The sequence below is a fragment of the Lepidochelys kempii genome, chromosome 2, assembly GCF_965140285.1.
Source record: "Lepidochelys kempii isolate rLepKem1 chromosome 2, rLepKem1.hap1, whole genome shotgun sequence".
In the NCBI taxonomy this organism is placed as follows: Eukaryota; Metazoa; Chordata; order Testudines; family Cheloniidae; genus Lepidochelys; species Lepidochelys kempii.
The window spans coordinates 121,938,223-121,957,355 of NC_136381.1; the positions used below are offsets into that span (position 1 = coordinate 121,938,223).

General features: G+C 38.9%; 1 protein-coding gene across 3 annotated transcripts in view; it reads left to right on the forward strand.

Moving 5' to 3' along the window:
* The window catches only part of BCL2 (BCL2 apoptosis regulator), a 127,349-nt gene that overhangs the window by 35,681 nt on the left and 72,535 nt on the right, over positions 1-19,133 (forward strand). The gene's annotated exons all lie outside the window — the stretch shown is intronic.

Here is a 19,133-nt window from a genome sequence, read left to right on the forward strand (position 1 = left end):
ACTTGAAATTGTTTCTTTAAAATAGATCCAGTGTTTTAGTAAAATTACACGTTTAGCAGTAAGGTATCCATCCATATTTAGTTGTATGTGTTTTAATGGTCAATCTAAATTAGGCCACAGGGAAAGGGTGATTATACTCTTTCTATTTGTGTATTTACTAAGACCTGCTAGCATAAATAGGGATATTTGAGAGGAAAGCATAATTAACATAAGTACATAATTAACTCCGGTGAACTAGGGGAGATCTTTGAAGGAAGAAAGTAGAAAAACAGTGACTATTATGCTAAAATGTAGGAATTGTTCTTTCTAAATTGGAATATTTGGCATATATTCTTGTTATATTTTATACAATCTACTTCTAGAATTAAATTTTGAGAACATGGCCTCCAGTCATGCATGCACATAGTCACTTGTAGACACAAACAGAATTTTACATGCAATGTCCCTCTCCCCTCATTTTCATTTGGTTTACACACAAACATAGAATTTTTTGCATGTAAAATGTACTATTTGTGTGCAGAGTGGCAGTGTACAAAAATCACATGTGCAAGTGATTTTGTTGTTGTTGTTGTGTGCAGGTAGAGGCTGGATTGAAATTCCTTTGAAAATTTGGGACCAAATTCTGTGTTGGCAGGACTCCAGCAGTGGCATTCTGCCAGCAGAGAATTTATCCTTTGGTCCTTAAGGTACTTCTAGCTGATGTTCTACTTCTGATTTATTAGCAGCTTTTGATACAATTGACAGGATATTTATTTAACATCTGTCCTCCACATTTGTTACCTAAGGATTTGCGCTCACACGGCTGACTCATACCTCACTAGTCAATTGTTTCAAGTTTTTGGTGATAAGAAGTTCTTTGTTCTTCCAATTAGCACAGTGATGTTCTGCAGGACTTGGGAGTTGGGCCAAGTGCGGTTTTATTTACACTGACTGCCAGTTGGTGCTTTGATTACATTTTTCTGAAGACTGTCTACACATTTCATGATATTCATGACTGGAATCTTAGAATATTTTTTCTGAAAAGTAAACTAGAAATACATTTTTTAAACTAAATAAATATAGAAAGGTGTTTTGATGGCACCAATCATCAACAAAATATATATATTGATTTTTAAATTAATAATTCAGGTTTTAAGCAACATATTTTAAAGTTATTTCCTGCTTTACTTGCCTGCCAGTGCACGACTAGAGAGACTCAAATTTCTCAGGGGAATGAAATGGTCGCTAATTTATAGCTGTGACTTGTTAGGCTCAGTTTGCTTAGGGCAACGCTGCCACTACATTTGGCACAGCAGAGGCCTGTATTTCCCCTAGAAAGAGTTACTAAAATCACCAACGCCTAAAGCAGTGTATGACATGGGCAGCTACTGGCACTGTTTGGATGTTAAAGACCCCATCAGCACTTGCAAGAGAGATTCAGTTCCCTGAACTCAAGTATTAGCAATTTAAAAGGTTTTCAGTCCACCTTAAAACATGGACTAAACTGATATTTTTATTTGATTCTTTCTTTTCTTGTTTTAGGTGTTTCTCTTCCCCTCCCCAACCCCACCTCCCCCAGCAGTTTACCAGCATGATTTCTATTTATGCAGTGAGAAACTCAGTGAGAAACTTGTTAAATAAGATTTATTATTTCCTTTTTATGGGTCAGATTCTGATACCTTATTCTACAACTAGTGATGATCTTGATAGTCTCCTTGATTTTGAGGAGTATGTTGACAATCATAGTTTGTACTAATGGGGCTTCACATAACTCCATACACCAATTCAGGAAGCACAACATTTAGTGCACTGGCCACAGAACCATGTGCTACTTTGTGCTGATTGAGCTGCGCGTTGTTTCCATGCCTGGCTCTGTTTTTCTAGTTGCTCAACACTATTCTTCTCAAAGTCATGGGCATCTACCCTTACAGTGTGGTGCCATGCACTACGATCAATTGCCAGTTGCTCAAATTCGAGTCAGAAATTTTGATTCTGTGCAGATTTTTGTTTCAGGGTGTCTTTGAAGCATTTAATCTGTCCCGCATGTTTATGATTGCTGGAGCTTACTTTGGAATATGACTTGTTTTGATAAACGGATCTCAGGCATATGAATTACATAGTCAGGCTATCTCAGTTAGGTGCAGATCAAATGAGCCTCGATGCCGACCGAACCAGCTTTCACCAAGACTTCCGTATTGGAAGCCCGTTCCTGCCATTTGATGCCCAGCAATCATCATATTTGTCGCAAATAGAAACTGTCAAGCTTTTTAATGTGCTGTTGATAACAGGACCATGTTTCACACCCGTAGAGCAATGTTGTGAGGACGACTACATTACAGACTTTGATATTTGCCTGCAGATAGAGTCCATGTTGCTTCCAGATTCAGTGATGGAGAAGACCATATTCGGTGCTGGCTTTCTTAATTTATGCATCCACTTCATAGTTGATTATTGCTTCATTGTTCAACATGCTGCCAAGATAAGTAAACTGTTTGATAGCTTGGAACGTGGTACTTTCCAAGCGTATTGATGGGTCTTGGTAAGGTTGTTGAGAAGCTGTCTGGTACATAACCTTTGTTTTCATTTGCTGATGGTGAGGCCAAAGTTATGAGCCGCTGCAGCAAAGCTGTTTGTGAGGTTTTATACCGCTGCTTCAGAGCGCACCATCAGGGCACAGTGATTTGGACCTCTTCAGCAAGTTTCATCTCACTTTAGCACCACAATGTCAATACGATATCTTTCAAGCTCTTGAGCAACCAGAGCAGTCCACCTGGCAGGCAGATCAGTTTCGTTTGGATGATCAAGGATTGTAAGAACATTCCACATTACAACACAGAGATAAAAATAAACTTTTCAAGACTTGTTTGAATTTGACCACATGATGGGATGGCCACGGTAAGCTGATCAGGGCTTCTTAGGATGAGCTTCTTGGGATTTGGGGGATTTTTAGGGCACCTTGTATAGCCCCCTCCTTGGATTGAGGTCAGCTGTACTGTTCCTGAATACAGCAGCCTAGCTGATCAAGATGCAGAGCAACCAAAATCATGACCTGCCTGCTCGCAGGTTCACAACTATGACTCCCAGCAGTGTCCATCGCCTGTCACTTTCACCATTTCCCCCCACTGCTGTGGCACTTCTTGGCTTGTCGAAGACTGCCTGAGAATTTGCTTAAACTAGACCAGCAGTTGCGCACCAACTTTCACACGCTTTCGGCCAACAAGGCCATTTCCAGTAGCAAGGTGAACTGAGACAACTGAAAGACTTGCTGGCTCCAGGTTTATTTTTGGAGTGACCGTCTCATAGACTAGTTGCCCAGGCTAATAAGCCTGGTCCGCCTGGCCAGAGCCCTGTTAGCCACAGGGTGTTTCAGGGTAAGTAGTATCCCTGGAGTCGATTGTGTTGTTTGAAGAATAACTACTCTGCCTGAGTAAAAGTATCTGAATCTGGCCCTATATTTCCAAAATAATTTTTATCTGTCTACTGCAAATACTCTAGATAATTCACAGTGTGATTATGGCAATGGCCTTCTCAGTAGGCTTATTGCTTTTTTTCTCTTTGATTTGCAAGCTATTCAGATTAGGTTACTTGCCTGTTTATTATTGGCTCTATCACTTTCACTTGACTTTTCATTCAGGAGTTTACACCATATACCTCGGCTGACTTACACTGATGAGGTGAGTTGACCACAGGAATGGAAACTGTGCAATCCTGTCCCAACACTGACTTACTGTTTGACCTTAGGCAAGTTACTTACCGCTTTTCCCTCAGTTTCTTCTTCTGCTCTATGGGAGTAATAGTCACCTCCCTCCCTCACCTGCATATTAGGATGATTGATTAATTAGTGTTTGGAAAGCTCTTTGAAACGTTAAAAATGAGAAGTATGAAGAATTATTATCCCCAAGTAAAATTTTCAAAAGCATCTCAGTGTCTCATTTTCAAAAGTGATTTTAGGTGTCTGTCTCACTGACTTTTAATGTGTGAGGCTCCTGATAGCTTAAGTCACTTTTGAAAATGGGACACTCAGCTGCTTTTGGAAATTTTATCCACGGATGATAATTCTTGTCATGTTCAATATTTCAAACACTAATTAATCATCGTACATCCATGTGAGGCAGGAGGGTGGTAACGGTTACTGTACAGAAGAGGAAACTGAGGAACTGACAAACAGACAAACCAAAATAAAAGAATTCAAAAATTTCAAGTCAAAATGTTTCATTTCAGTCTAAAATGCTAAAACAAAATGTTTTGCCGTTTCCAAATTCAAAGTTTTCAAAACGTTTTGTTCTGCAATAATAATTCAACTTTTTGTCCCAATTCAAGACAAAAACAAATGTTGGCATATCAGAATTTAGAATAAATGTTTGTTTGGCATGAATCATAGTGCTTTTTCCTCAAATTTCCAGCATATAACCTAAGGAGAAATACTGAATATTACGGGGATTTTCAGATCGATCTGGTACTTAGTATACAAATTAAAATTAATTTAAAATGAGACCTTTAAGGAAAAACACTTGCTTTGTCTGTTACCTGTTTCCTGATCCTTCTTGATAACAAATGGCTGCTTTGTTATCCTTCACACTCTCCACAGAGTTAAAATTCATTGTGAGTGATTGACATAGATTTGAATAAATTGTGGAGGTACAAAACTTGACCTGGCTGTTTCCCTTCTTACCTCCTTTGTGAATTCAGTATGATATTATATTTGCAATCTTTCATATATTTCTGTAAATAGATAAATAACCCTGAGCCAAGAACTTGGCATTCACGTGTATCTATAGGGGGGGCAAAACGAATGATCAGTGAGTGTACGGACTTCTAGATACTTGACAAAACTACCCCTTTAAATTTCACCTACCAGTAATATACAGCCAAAACACTAGTTGTGAAATATATTGATAGAAACAACAAAAACAAGGCAATCCATTCTTGCAACCAACAAAAACAAGGCAATCCATTCTCTAAAAGGGTCCCATCTGTTACAATTAACATTTATATTAAATGTACTATGAAACATTTTAAAAGCTGGAAAATAAAGTGCATTTAGTAAGTAGTAATTTCTCCTGGAGTTTGGTTCAACAGTATGGAATAAACACAATTCCATTGAAATGAATGAATTTTTGATCAAAATTAATTATGCATAATGTACAGGGAGGTTCATTTGAATGTTGGAAGAATAGAAAACATGTACTGTTAGGGCCAGATTCACTACTGGTGTATACAGAGCGTCTAGTGCAATGACACACCAATCTCTGCTAAAATTTCTAGGCACTTCTGTAATGCAAATAATAATAATGGATTTTTGACTTAAGTGGAGTTATTGCTGCTTTTACTGGTCATGAAGTTGGCCTTTGTGCTTTGCGTGAAATTTGGAATGAAGTCAAAGGTGATCAACGTGCTGTTTAACATCATGGTGACAAAACAGCTGGAGACAGCAGGGCACCTTCTCAGGGATTTTTTTTTTTTTTTTTTTGGCTTGTGATTTTTAGAATGCTGAAGTGTCATTTATTTTGACACCTGGAGTTTTTCAGGCCATGATTGTGTGCTTTGTGGGAAAAGCATTAAAATGTGTTAAAGGCATAAGAGTGCGGTGTCTGAAGTTTTATTAGGAAGCTGTAGTTTATTATAAGTTATCCCAAGATTGTAAATATGTGAATTTAGAAATTCTGACCATAAAATTTTGGTGCATTTTTAAAAGCTTCACTGAGCTCAAAATGGAATTTAAAGGTAGTATTTAATTTGCAGTTTACAGGAATGCTGTTGAGTCCACTAGTCCTGAATTTAGAAGTCCTAGAAACAAAAGAAATAGCTAAATATTCTTGCCGAAATTAAGGTAACAGTTTCAGCAGTAATACCTGATGTCTACAGCAAAATTACAGAGCTGCTAAATGTTATTAAATCATAGCAATTGTGGCTGATTTAAATCCCAACCCATGTGGAGGTCCCTCCTGACTCTGACAGAACTCTGCAGGGGGCACAAGGGTTCACATTAACAGCTCCCAGTGCAGCTGGGCCTTTAGTACACATCAAGGTTTATTTTTCTCTATAAATGGCCAAAAAGTCAATATGATCCTTGCCTTTTAAAAATTATGTAGATGCTCAATAAAGACAACACAATAAAAACAAAGGGAATGAGTGGACCTTTAGGACCTATACTTTTCCAGTAAATAAAGAATGTAAAGTGGCCTGAATAGTATTTCGCACTGATTGACTTATGAAATGATGTAACCACTACCAAATTTTAAAACAATGAATTGAGTTTAATATAACCGAGTGCATCTCAAGCTTGTACAAGTTTGCCAGTTTAAAACCTTACTTTTTCACCCGGTTCTTCCTGTGTTCCCCTCACTTGCGTATATACCCTAACTCACCATTATTATTACTTATTATTTATGGTTCTCCAGTGCAGTGGTTTTCAAACCATGGGTCGTGACCCAGAACTGGGTCGCGGAATGGAAGGGACTGGGTCATGGCGGCTCTGGTCAGCATCGCTATTTGTGCACCTCTGCCCAGGAGCTGGATCTGATGCTGGCCGCTTCCAGGGCGCAGCATGGTCCGCGGTGCCAGGACAGGCAGGAAGCCTGCCTCTGCACCCCAGTTGCACCGCTGACCGAGAGGTAAGCCTGCGCCCCAATCCCCTGCCCCAGCCTTGAGTCCCCCACCCAAACCTGGAGCCCCTTCCTGCACCCCAAACCCCTCATCCCTGGCCCCACCCCAATCCTGCGTACTCAGCCCAGAGCCCTGACCCCCTCCTGCACACCAACCTCCTGCCCCAGCCCAGAGCCCCCTCCCACATCCTGAACCACTCATTCCCGGCCCCACCCCGAAGCCCTCACCCCTGAACCCCAACCCTCTGCCCTAGCCCTGAGCCCCTCCCACACCCCAAACCCCTCATCCCCAGTTCCGTTGGGTCGTGGGCATCAACGATTTTCTTCAACTGGGTTGCCAGAAAAAAAGTTTGAAAACCACCGCTCTAATGCAGTGGTCCCCAAACTGTGGGCCGCAGAGAAACGGGGGGTGGGGAGGGAGCGCCACTCAGCCCCGCTCTGCCCCAGCCTAGTTCCGCCCCCAGCTGCAGTTCCCCCTCTGCCCCCGGCTCCAGCAACAGCTCCATTCGGCCCCCTGCTCCGCCTCCAGCCCAGTGCTGCCCTCTTTTCCTCCCCACCCCCAGGCCAGCTCTGCCTCTAGCCCCAGCTCCTGCCCCATCCCCAGTTCTGCCCCTAGCTCCACGGTCAGCCCAAGCTCCTCTGCTGAGCCACCTGTGCAGTAATGGAGGGGGGCACAAGATTACTGGTAAGGGGGCACGTAACAGGAAAAGTTTGTGTACCACTGCTCTAGTGTATACAGTCCCCGGTCAAGATTGGTAGCCTATTGTATTAAGTACCATAAAAATATACAGGTAGAGACAGTCCCTGCCCTGAAGATGTTTAATGTTTAGGTCTATGCTAGAAATTTTTGCTGATATAGTAGTATCACTCAGGGGTGTGTTTTTTCTTTTTTTATACTGGCAAAACTCTTAGTGTAGATGCTGTTATACTGGGGAAAAATGCTTTTGAGGATATAGCTCATTTCACTTGGGAAACTGGTAGTATAAGCTATTATCAGCAAAAGGATATAACCTGCATCTACGCTAGGAAGCTTTGCTGGTATAGCTCTGCTAGCAAACTTTTTCTAGTATAGAGCTGGCCTCAGCCTGAGCTGCTAAAAACACAAGATACGTTACAGATTAGAGGGCATACAGCTGAATAGTAGCATTGGTGTACCAGGCCCCAGCACAGAGGTTTATTGTTAAGATAGAGAGGGAACTTAGAGTGCTAGTCTCAAAAGCCTACAACAGTACCAAAAGGAGGGACTGGGAATGATTATGTGAAAAGATGTCAGTATTCAGATATTGGTTGAGGCCTCTAGGTGTTGGCTCAATCCAATAATTAATTATAATTTAAATTTTCTCCGTAACATTATATTTAGCAGACTGGTAAAGAATTGTTTTACAATACAACCAACTTCTCTTGCCCATTCCCTGCTTTATGCTGAAAATGAGTCAACAGAAGTGGTAGGAGTTGTTTTGTAATTAGGTCCGTATCTGCGTGCTGGACTGATGAAGTTGTGTTTGTAATAATATGAAGTTATTTTGTTAGCAGACTTTACTTTCAAAGTCTTTTCCCCCTTCCAGCACCCCAAGGTACAGCTTTACTGGATCAGTTACCATCTGCTCCAGTGTTTGCATTTAGCCTGCAGGGCCTGTGATCTCAGAAATGTTTCCTGTAAATGGAATCTCTCATGCCAGGCCTGTCACACAATAGATATATAATTGGATAAATCCTAAACTGGAAACTACAAACAATAATAATAATAAGAAGAAAACATATTGTACTGTAGGTGATCCATGAATCTCTCCAAAATGAAATGTTTGTTTATGTATGAAACTTAAGTATATTTTTCTTTTCTGTTTTTTGACAATAATGAAATTAATTTAATAGCTAAACTCAGTGGTGCATTTTTTCCATTCAGCATCTAAGCTAAGCAGTTTGCTGTGTTTTAGTGGAACAGTATATTATAGCGCAGACAAATTTACCTCACATTAGGTCTCAGTTCTACTCTTAGATACACAGATGGACATCTGTTTGGAGCTTGTGCATCTATCTACTAAGCTTGAACACACATGTCCTGCCATGATTTTTAGAAGATACCAGACTAGATAGTGTGATGTGAGCATGATTGAGCCTGAGGAAAAGAAAATGGGAAAAATCCAGGTTGCCCTTGTACTATTCAACAAAAAATCTGCTTCATTTTTTAAAAAAATGACAAACTATATGTTTGGTGGTTTGGTTTTAAAAAATGAAGTGATTTTTAGTCCTTATTAAATGTGACAGATTGATAACCCTAGAGATTGAAGCCCTCTGTTTTTTATCCACAGAACGTATACAGCAGGGCAGTGGCATTACAAACTTTTCCACACTGTCCCATTAATGGACCTCGCCCCTAGATGGGACTGTGAGGGTAATTCAGATTTCATGCTGATCTTTAGATTCTCTCCTAAGACTGCCAGCAAAGTGCTAATTGGTTTGAACAGTGGACATGTCCTCTTTGACCTGAACTGAGACCACTTATGCAGTGAGACGTGCACCATTTTACAAAAGAGATTATCCCAATTCCATGTTGTATACCGTCCTCCCTTACTAACAGCTTTAGTGTTCATCTCTGCTAAGGCTCATAGTTTTCCCAAGCAGAGTGAAACTGATCTGATTCTTGTCAGTCTTTCTGATTCCCAGGGAATTTTTAATGGCAGTGGGAAAATGACCAGTCTTAGTGATTTCAGTCTGCTGCTGCTGCTGCTGCTTCAAAAAGTTATAAACCATGGCAGCAGCACTAGTGTCATTTGTTTGCAGACTCAGAAAGACAGCGTTTCATTGGTTCACATTATCAAGGCAGTGTCACAGCTGGAAACTTAAAACAATGGAAACTTAAATAGGACAGAAATTGATAGTTTAGATTTAGCCTTCCCGATTAACCAGGCAATTTTTTTCACTTTGCTACTGGATGAGTGAATTATTAAGACTGTGCTCATGCTATTATTCCAGTAGTAACCAGTTTACAAATATATTTTCTCTTTTGTTTGAGTGAGTGAAAATACTGTGCACTAGTCATAATTTGAAGGCACTACTCTGAGATGCACAACAGAGCATCAAAACAGAAATTGAATTTACCTTCAGTGAAGGAGAGTAATTGGTTTTTATACTTTTAAAAAATCCCCAACCAGAAGGCTCATCTGTCTCTGACAGATAAAGGAATTGAGTTAGAATCTGAGCACCCTAATTGAAAGTAATAATAAAGGGACTGCTTTGTATATTTTTCCGAACAGCCTGTCATTTATGTATTATTCTAGGCTTATTTGTGATAAATGTTGATCAAAGCACAGACAGAATAAACCATGGAATCCTTTTAAAATCCAGGATAAAAGGATTAAATTTTATCAATGTAGCTCATCCGCCTAGCTGTCTATCTGCTTTTTTTCTTGCATGGTTTTTTTGGAACTTAAAAAGCCTCTTATTTTGGATTTTATGTTTAGCATGGCCAACATTGTCAAAGCTGAGGGTGAAATCCTGTCTTGTTTGAAGTCAATAGCAATTTTCCTGCTGACTTCAGTGGTGCCAGTATTTTACCCACAATGCCTTTTAGACTCCTAACTCCATATTCAGTGGCCTGATCGTCAGAGGTGTTTTTCACCTGCAGCTTCCATTGAGTTCAGTCTGCATTGCACGTCAATACTGTCCTAAGCTGTCTAAAAAAACACCTAAAGCAACCAAAATTTGATGCCATTTAAAAAAAATTGGGGCCTTAATACTTTGTGTAAAAATAGGGACAATACTTTCTCAGAGGTGCTGTATGGGGGTCAATGTTTGTACCATACTTTAAAGATGTGAACTGTTGTGTAAGTTACAATGTCATTGGAGACTTTGATTGTAGTATCCTTATTAGTTTCTGTTAAACTTTTTATGCAGTACTGATATCCCTTAGGAGCATAGTTTTTCTTCCTTTCTCTGTGTGTTTGTATATTTTTTTTAAAGGCAGATAGGTACATAATAGGCAACCTTGGGTTTTATATAAATGTGATTGTCTTTTCATGCTAATGCACAAATAGGATATACTGTATTAGTAGATTTAACATTGTATATTAAAATTTAAAAACATTTTAACCCCAAATAAAATTGAAATATAGTTTTGCTTTATCTGAAGAGGTATCATTGATTGTCTTAGAGAATTCAGTGCAAGCTTTTGTCTCTCAAGTCACTTTTACAGGCCTCATTACAGTAGTATCTGAGCACCTCATATACAAAGAATTTAGCCTGACAACACCTCTGTGAGGTAGGGAAGATAACAGAAATGTTATCTCCTTTTTACAGATGGAGGGCCAGAGCCTTATCTCCAGCTTTGGCTACTTGGTGCTGTTTCAGCTGCACAAAGCAGCTGTAAAGCAGCCCTAAAGAAGTACCTGAGCACTCCTTATGGCAGAGGGCAATCCTCAGATGGGTTAGACTGAATCTGTGCCACTCGCTTCCCTGTCCCCTTCATTATGGGTCAGAGGGGATGGGACAGAGCATACCTAGTGTTATTTACAGTAGTCCCTTAAGCTGCTCTATGTTACTCTGGGGGCCATTTAGGCCCCTGATCAGTCCAGGATTGGGGTAGCACCCCAATGACCACTCTGCTTAACTGCTCTGAGTGTAAACATAGTATATTTGAGGATGTGGTGCAGAAAATGGAGATACAGAAAAATTAAGGCCCCAATCCTTCCACATCATGCTTAACTTGACTTTAGTGGAACTACTCACATGCATAAATCTTAGAGTAACAAAAGTGACTTACCCAAGATCACATAGAAAGTAGGTGGCAGAGCCCGGAACTCAACCCACATCTTCTAAGATCTAGACCAATGTCTTAACCACAAGACTATCCTACCTTTACCCCCAAAAAACAAACAAAACAAAATCCAAAATCCCTCAACCATTTTTATGTGTTTATTTCTTGTATCTTATGTGACAAATTCTGCCCTGGTTTACATCTCATATAACTGATTAAAATCAATGGAGTTACACAGGATACTAGTCATGGTACAATCTTTCTCTTTGAGTTCACTGTCAACCTGTATAATTCTATTGCTAGGACTCCTCGTAAAACATCTCGCTGTGTTAATTAACACATTTATCTCTATTTAAAAGGCACTTGCCTAGAGAGAGAACTGAGGACAGATTTATGTCCCTTTAATTAGTTTGCTTCAAAACAAAAGCTACTCTTGACTTACTGGTTCATAACGGGGCTTGCATTCTTACTCCACATAGCTTTGGTAGTCTGTACTCTCTCATTCTAGTTAACATATCTCTTTATGTCATCAGTTTGGTCATTTCAGTGTCTGCTTTGACTAATAATATGGATTAGCACTGCAGTATTTGTTGACCACAAATGAGCAATCAAAAGTTGTGGACTAATACTTGCAGTTGGATATACCCAACTATGAATTTCCAACCCTGAAATACATAGTAAGTGTTTGCTGTTCTCTCATTTTATCCCCAGCTACTTAATACATTTGGCGTAGTTTCTAGTCAGTTATATTTGTAATTTATATATGCATGTGTGATTACTGGTACAGAAAGCTTGGAAAGTACCTATTGCTAGTACTTCACATGGTTACTAAACAGCAATGTGATTGCTTAAACTCCTACTTGATTGAGAAACTCCAGTAATAAGGGACTAAATAGTGACTTGAGCTACATGCTTGCACAGGGGAGTGAGAACGAGGCTCTGGGCACACAGGAGTAAGTAGGGGCTGCTATCCATCTCCCCAGAATAAGGATGTGGAGAGCAGGCAGGGCATTTCTCGTGCTTGCCAGTATATCCGAAATAGCAGGAGGGGAGCTGTAACTTGCTGTTAGCATAGGTCAGTAGCAAAATTACTGCCCTTTATTACTCCCCCTCAATGGAGCAAAGGGAAGTAGGGAAGGAGTTGTGTCTCAGCCAGCGTAATGCTTTCCAGTGCTGCTGCTAGTTGGGTGCAGTGTATGTACCACCTATTGCTCAAGGCACAGTCCAGCCTCAATTGAATTGGAATTTGGAGCCACATCCTGCTCCTACTGAAGTGAATGGGTGTTTTGTCACTGGCTTTGTTGGAAGCAGAATCGAGCCTCTAAGCTGTGGAAATATTGTAAATTTTATGCTTTTACTTACTATAAATTAGCCTCTGTAATAAGTGAAAAGTTCAGGAATAAAGGGATATAAATACTTGCAATTGTGAGCAGTATCATTTTCAAGAGACATTTAAGTGAGGATTTTAGCCTTCAGATTAAAATTACCACTTATGTCATCCTTCTGGTTATTTTCACTGCCCTTCTAACTTGGAGATAAAAATTCCTTAATGGTTTTTTTTTCTGTGTTTTATTTCTTTTTCCATGATAATCAGATCTATTTTGACTGAAAATGAAGCCAATTATCAAGAACAATAAATAAAAATAATTGCATATTGCTTTCTTCCCACTGGAAGAAAAAGGAATATGTTGATACAGAACAAAGTTGGTTGCCAAGTATAAAGTACCAAAGGCAATGAGGAAGAACACAGGCCCCATCCTAACTGAAGAGCTCTAAGCACAATGAAAACATGCCATGCTGATGTCATACATTAAAATATTTATAATTGCACAAAAAGAATTACAATGGATTGAAAATGTTTATAGAATATGCCAATCCTGTGAGTTAAAGAGAAATGGAAGCAAGAAAAGCATTTTGTGCTCAATCATTGTCAGTGGAAGTTTTGTAATTAATGTCTCTTACATAAGGTCCAATCCTGCATTATGATGAATATTTCTGATGTTGTATTCAGTTCCTTTAACTCTGAGGTCAGTGGGGGTGGAAATCGTTTAGCACTTTGTAGGAGTATTCCTACAAATAATAATTCCATGACCTAAAATTTAGACAAGGACCAAAGCAATGCTATGTAATTGGAGATGCACTAGAATTTGTTAACAAGGATAAACTCCGTGTGACCAGTCCAAAGGCTTAGCTGGTGTTTATGCAAAATGGTATTGTCTAGGAGACCTGGATTTGGGAGTTCTTTTAGCATTTCGTTATCTCTGAACAGCTAAAACTAAGAGCATCATAGACAACATACTTTGAAGAAAGTATCACTCATGAATCTCCATTTCTACCCAATTTGCTTCCACAATCCACTGGCTGTGGAACCATTATATTAATTAATTTAATTAAGTAATTAATTTAGTGAGAGGACTTTGTATTGGTCCATATTCAGCATACATAACTATTGGAGGAGGAGAAAGGGTTATTATGAGAATGAAAATGGCAGTTTAGAAAAATAGATGTGGGTTAAAACCCTGTGATCTTTTCTTGGATAGATCGGCCCTCTACAAGATTTAGTAGATTAGAAGAAACCCTTTAGCATTTTTACTTGGGTGAGACATTGGAAAAACCTGTTATCTATCACAAATCCCATTCAGCAAAAAGAGTAAGAGAATAATAAAGAACCAGATCTTTGACATAGTCCTATGAAAAGTGATTTTGAAAATGTCTAAATATAATACTGGACCTATTTTTTAAAGCTGTACTCAGTGCATGGGTACCCTGCATTTTGTATCTTCTGTATGCCTCACAGCCAGCTGCCTAAATAGGAATGTACTTGCATGCATATGGTATCCAGGCCTCCCAAATATATGGGCACAAGCTTTTATCTAATATGCACATTTTAATACCAGTTTGTGGTGTAAAAACAGATTATTTTTTGTCCGCTTTTCACATTTTGCATGGCTTGCTCATTGTGTGAGCCATGAAAATGTAGCCCATTATACCTTCTTCATTTTGTTTCTATTTATATATCTGGATATGAATTTCCATGTTATTTATTGCCTGAAGTGCTAGTGAGATCAATAAGAAAACAAATACTCAGAAAACAAAATATAACAAAGCCTTTCTAAGCGTATTTTTGGTATGAAAAGCTCTGTGGCTGTTCTTGAGCTGAATATGAGGTGTGTCATGATCTTAAATAACAGGCTAACATTTCTTTGAAACAAGATCCAAATTTATGCAAATTTCCTCTAGATCGGTGTATCAACAACTGTAAATGGGTACTCCATGTCATACAGAAACTTTAGTGAATGGAATTTTAATTGTTCATTGATTTCCCTCCTCCCTTCCTGTAAGCTCAACATTTCTGATGGTTTTATCCCTAAAAATGTTGGAGTTACTATGTCCTTGTGTTTGACTGAAATTTGTTAACCAAATGGAAACAAAGCACTTGAATCTTAAAAAAGGTGGCTTAGCTGTCAGTGGCGAAAGACCGCTACAAATGTACTTTTTGTGCCTATTGCCAGGCTCAAATGATCTGATGTATCGTTTGTGTACATTACTAATGGGTTTTGCAAGTGTACATTTGATCATGTGAGTGGGCAGGTGATGGCATCTCTTACTTGTGTGCACATAGGTGACACTGTACGAAAAGTGCATCGGCAAAGTTGCACATGTACATGTGGAAGTTTGGTTAAGGTCTCATTGAAAATCAGGCCCAATACGTATGTATTTTAGGGAAAGCTATCAGTTGTCATATTTGCTTTAGTGACTTTTATACTGGTGAAAGTTGCTGGCTTCATACCTTTTCAGATTGAAGTACTCTATTTATTCACAAAGCATGTACAACGCAGGCAGCAATAATTCAGACACCCCCCCATACTTACCTTCCACTGGTCCTGAACCTGGACATGAAAGGACCATTTCCAGGGCTAGTGACAGCTTAATTTGTATCTGTGTTTAGCCCTTGGCATCTTCATGTACTGTGGTGATGGTTTTGTGATGAGGACCCCTATCTCCTTAGAAATCAACTGAGACCACCAATTTGTATCAAAAGGCCAGCAGCAAATAACATTTGATCTGTGCTGATCCAGGCCAGACTTGAATTAGGACCCTGGAAGTGAATAGTCCCACAACACATTCCCTGAGCTATCGTGGTCCCCCTTATCATATCAATTACTAATTACAGAAATATGTACTTTGTGTTTTTTCCCATTCATATAACCAGTACTTATACTCGTTTCTTTTAATTTGTATACCACACATGAATAAAAAGCCCTACACCATTTTTTTTAAAAAAAAGATGGACTCTTTTACAACATTGCACTACACTTGTGCAAAGAAGAAGAGAAAGAGGAGCATTTATTAGCTGTTATATTCATTTTATTTATATAGCACCAGAAGTGTAGAGGTATAGAGTGAGACACACTCCCAGGTTTGAAGTACTAAAGGAGTACCTTATCCACATGCAGTGTAAATGAATATTTTGCCACCCACATTATTTTAACATGAAATTAGAAATTAATTTGTCATCAGATGATGGAAAAAAAGAGCCAATATAGTTTGGGATGCTTATGTAGAGGCACGAAAGGCAATAATTTCTTCCTATAAAGATTCTAGTGCAATTGCACTTGGAAAATTTCATTCACTTCCTGGCACTTCACGATCAGAAATATATAAAGCAAAGGAATTATTTAAGGTGGTTGCAGGAAGTTCAACTAGCCGTGATGAGATAAAATTAAGATAGTAAAATTTAGGCTGAAAACAGGAAAATCTTCACTCTTTGGCTGAGATCTCTTAGGCTGTGAAATTGTCTCTCCAGGGAAGTGATGTATATCACAGCGTTTGGGATATTTAAAACTAGATACAAATGTCTTGGTCCATGACTGGGGCTCCAAGCTAATACAAACAAACAAACAAATAAATAGATTGGACTTTTAAAACTATAGTAAATGTAGCATAGGGAAAAATCCTGCAATGGAGATAGATGGATTATTATTTTAGTGTCTCGATCTTGATCCCTTTCCTATCCCTTAGCCTAACTGCATGCAAATATAAAGACTCCACCTTCCCTTTTTTCAACCACTGTCCCTAATAGAATCATTGCTTTCAAGGAGAACAATGCTGAACCATTGTGTAGCTATGTTAGTTGGTGTGGGGGAAGCCCAACACAAAGAGAGAGTTCAAGAAGCAAGAACCATCTATCAACCTTAGCTACTTAGGTTCCCCCATTACTATAGAATCTGCATACCTCACAATATTTAATGTATTTATCCTTACAATAACCCTGTTAGGTAAAGAAATACGATTAACCCCATTTTACGGATAAGGAATCCTCTAAGATCTTGAACGGTATTTGGGCATATAACTCCATAAGGAAGTTTTAGCAGAACTCCTGAGATCTCCTGAATCACAGGTTAGCACCCTGACTACTGGGCCATGCTTCCTGTCCTTACCTATAAGTGGCAAATGGGGCAAGCAAAACTCTGAAGCATTATAGGGACAATTTAAAATGTTGGCATTATTATTTCACTGCTAATCATGTTATCAGCAACAGTATCCAGCTATTCTTGGATAGCTGGTGGAATTTCAGTAGGGCATCACCATGTTTTCATCCCCCGAAGTCAAGCTTCTCAGGTCAATATTTTTAGTCAAGACTTCAGCTCTGGAAAGATACAGCTAGTTTAATATAGGGTGAATGCATTTGTGTGATTAGTTTTATTATAGGATGAACACATTTCTACAGTACAGTATTTAGTGATTGGAGTGTAGTGTGAATATAGATTGACTACATGGGAAAATGCACTTATCCTCTAATAATTTGAGACCTGATTAGTTGACAGATTACAGAACAGGTTTTAAAGTAGACATGAAAAGAATGCCAATTTTATCTTTGCTGGCAATAATTGCTGTGGAATGAAGTTGGCAGAGAGCAGTTAGAACTAGTGGCAAAAGAAAAGTTCTAATGACTGGTTTCTCTAATCATGTAAAATGAATGTTTTATGACAATTTAATTTGCTACTCTTAGCATTTCACATTTTGTCAATCGCAACATTCTGCGAGCCATTCTGGGATATTGTGGCTGCATGCACTAGCCTATCAAATCATAGAATATCAGGGTTGGAAGGGACCTTAGGAGGTCATCTAGTCCAACCCTCTGCTCAAAACAGGAGCAATCCCCAACTAAATCATCCCAGCCAGGGCTTTGTCAAGTCTGACCTTAAAAACCTCTAAGGAAGGAGATTCCACCACCTCCCTAGGTAACCTATTCCAGGGTTTCACTACCCTTCTCACTCCAACACTATTGGGGTAAGGGGAACATAACATGTGTGGGGTTTTTTGTCCCCAGTTCAACGTTATGTCCATGTAGAAAGTTTTTATTGTTGAAGGTTAAAGGTACCCTATATTTGACAGGGAGGAGGTTAAGTTGTTTATTTGAAAAGGCTCAAATTTAAGGAGAGCAATCATTCATTTTTAACAAACTCCTTTGTGCATCATAGTAAATAATCTATGATTTCAGAGGGTAGTGACTTTAAAAAGGGCTTTCATCATGGTTTATATCATTTTTCTCTCTTAATCTTAAAATTTCCCTAGAGGTCAATATCAGTTCTTCTATACTTATGCCTAATTTGCACGGTTAAATTAGCTTATTTACAGAAAAATTCAGTTGCACTATCGTTGACATTAAATCTGCAATTTAATTTATTTTATAATCTTCTCTTTTATCAATCAATGCTCTGTAGAAAATAATTATGTCTTAGTAATGCTTTGTGACAGGAACAAACTAGCATTTGTATTTGTGCTTCACCCCAGTGGTATACTACAATGTTTGCAGCTATGCAAAGTAGCATCTGCCCTACATTTCTCCCAGTGGTTTGATTATTAAATTATTTGATTATTAAAGTTTATTAAATGATGAGGTACATTGGGAAACCCAGTTTCAAAAGGAATGGCACAGACCATGTACAACACTGCTCCTACTTCTAGCTCCTCCCTCAGCCCATCAGAGGAGCTAGAAGTAGGAACAGCTAGTATATCTCTCAAGAGAATAATATGCCGTATCTAAGACCACTCTGCCATCACAAGCTTCAGCCTCGCTCTGTAAGTTCACTCCAGAAATTAAAATAATTTACAAGCAGAGCAATACGCTGCTTTTCCTATTCAGCTTTCACTTACAACTCTTAGATGGGGTACTTCCGAACCATCAAGAAAACTTGGAATGGTAACATGCAAATTCTGGCCTGAACTAATGAGTAGTACCTTTACTGGTCAATCAGCACTTTGGTAAGGGAAGTATCTTGAATGAGAATGCAGTTCTTCTGCCCTGGGCCTTAATGTTCCTATGTTCATTTCTACTGCATTGAATTCATCCCATGTATTTTTAAATCCCAGTGGTTTGATTATTAAATAATAGGGTACATTAGAAATATTTCTGATCACTTCTGTTTATTTTTGCCGTCTCTTATATTAACCCTAATTCCCGCCATGTACAAGCTTTTCATGTTGAAGTTTGGCCCTGCTCACTCATGTCCATTTATACTTTTCTTTACTGCCTTTCCTGATACCTGCTGTTAGTCAGACTCAAAAAATGGTTGAGATTCTGCACTAGAAATCCTGCCAATGTCTATCGCTGAATCTGTGAAGTGCCTAAGACCCTGACACAAATACACAGTAATTAATCCTTGTCACCTGCTCTGAGGAATCAAAAATAGGACAGTTTTATATGTTCACCTTAGTAATAACTCTCTGTTGTAGGCAATACATCAGCTCAGTACCTATGTCTTTTATTTCCTTTCTTTTGTGCCACACTC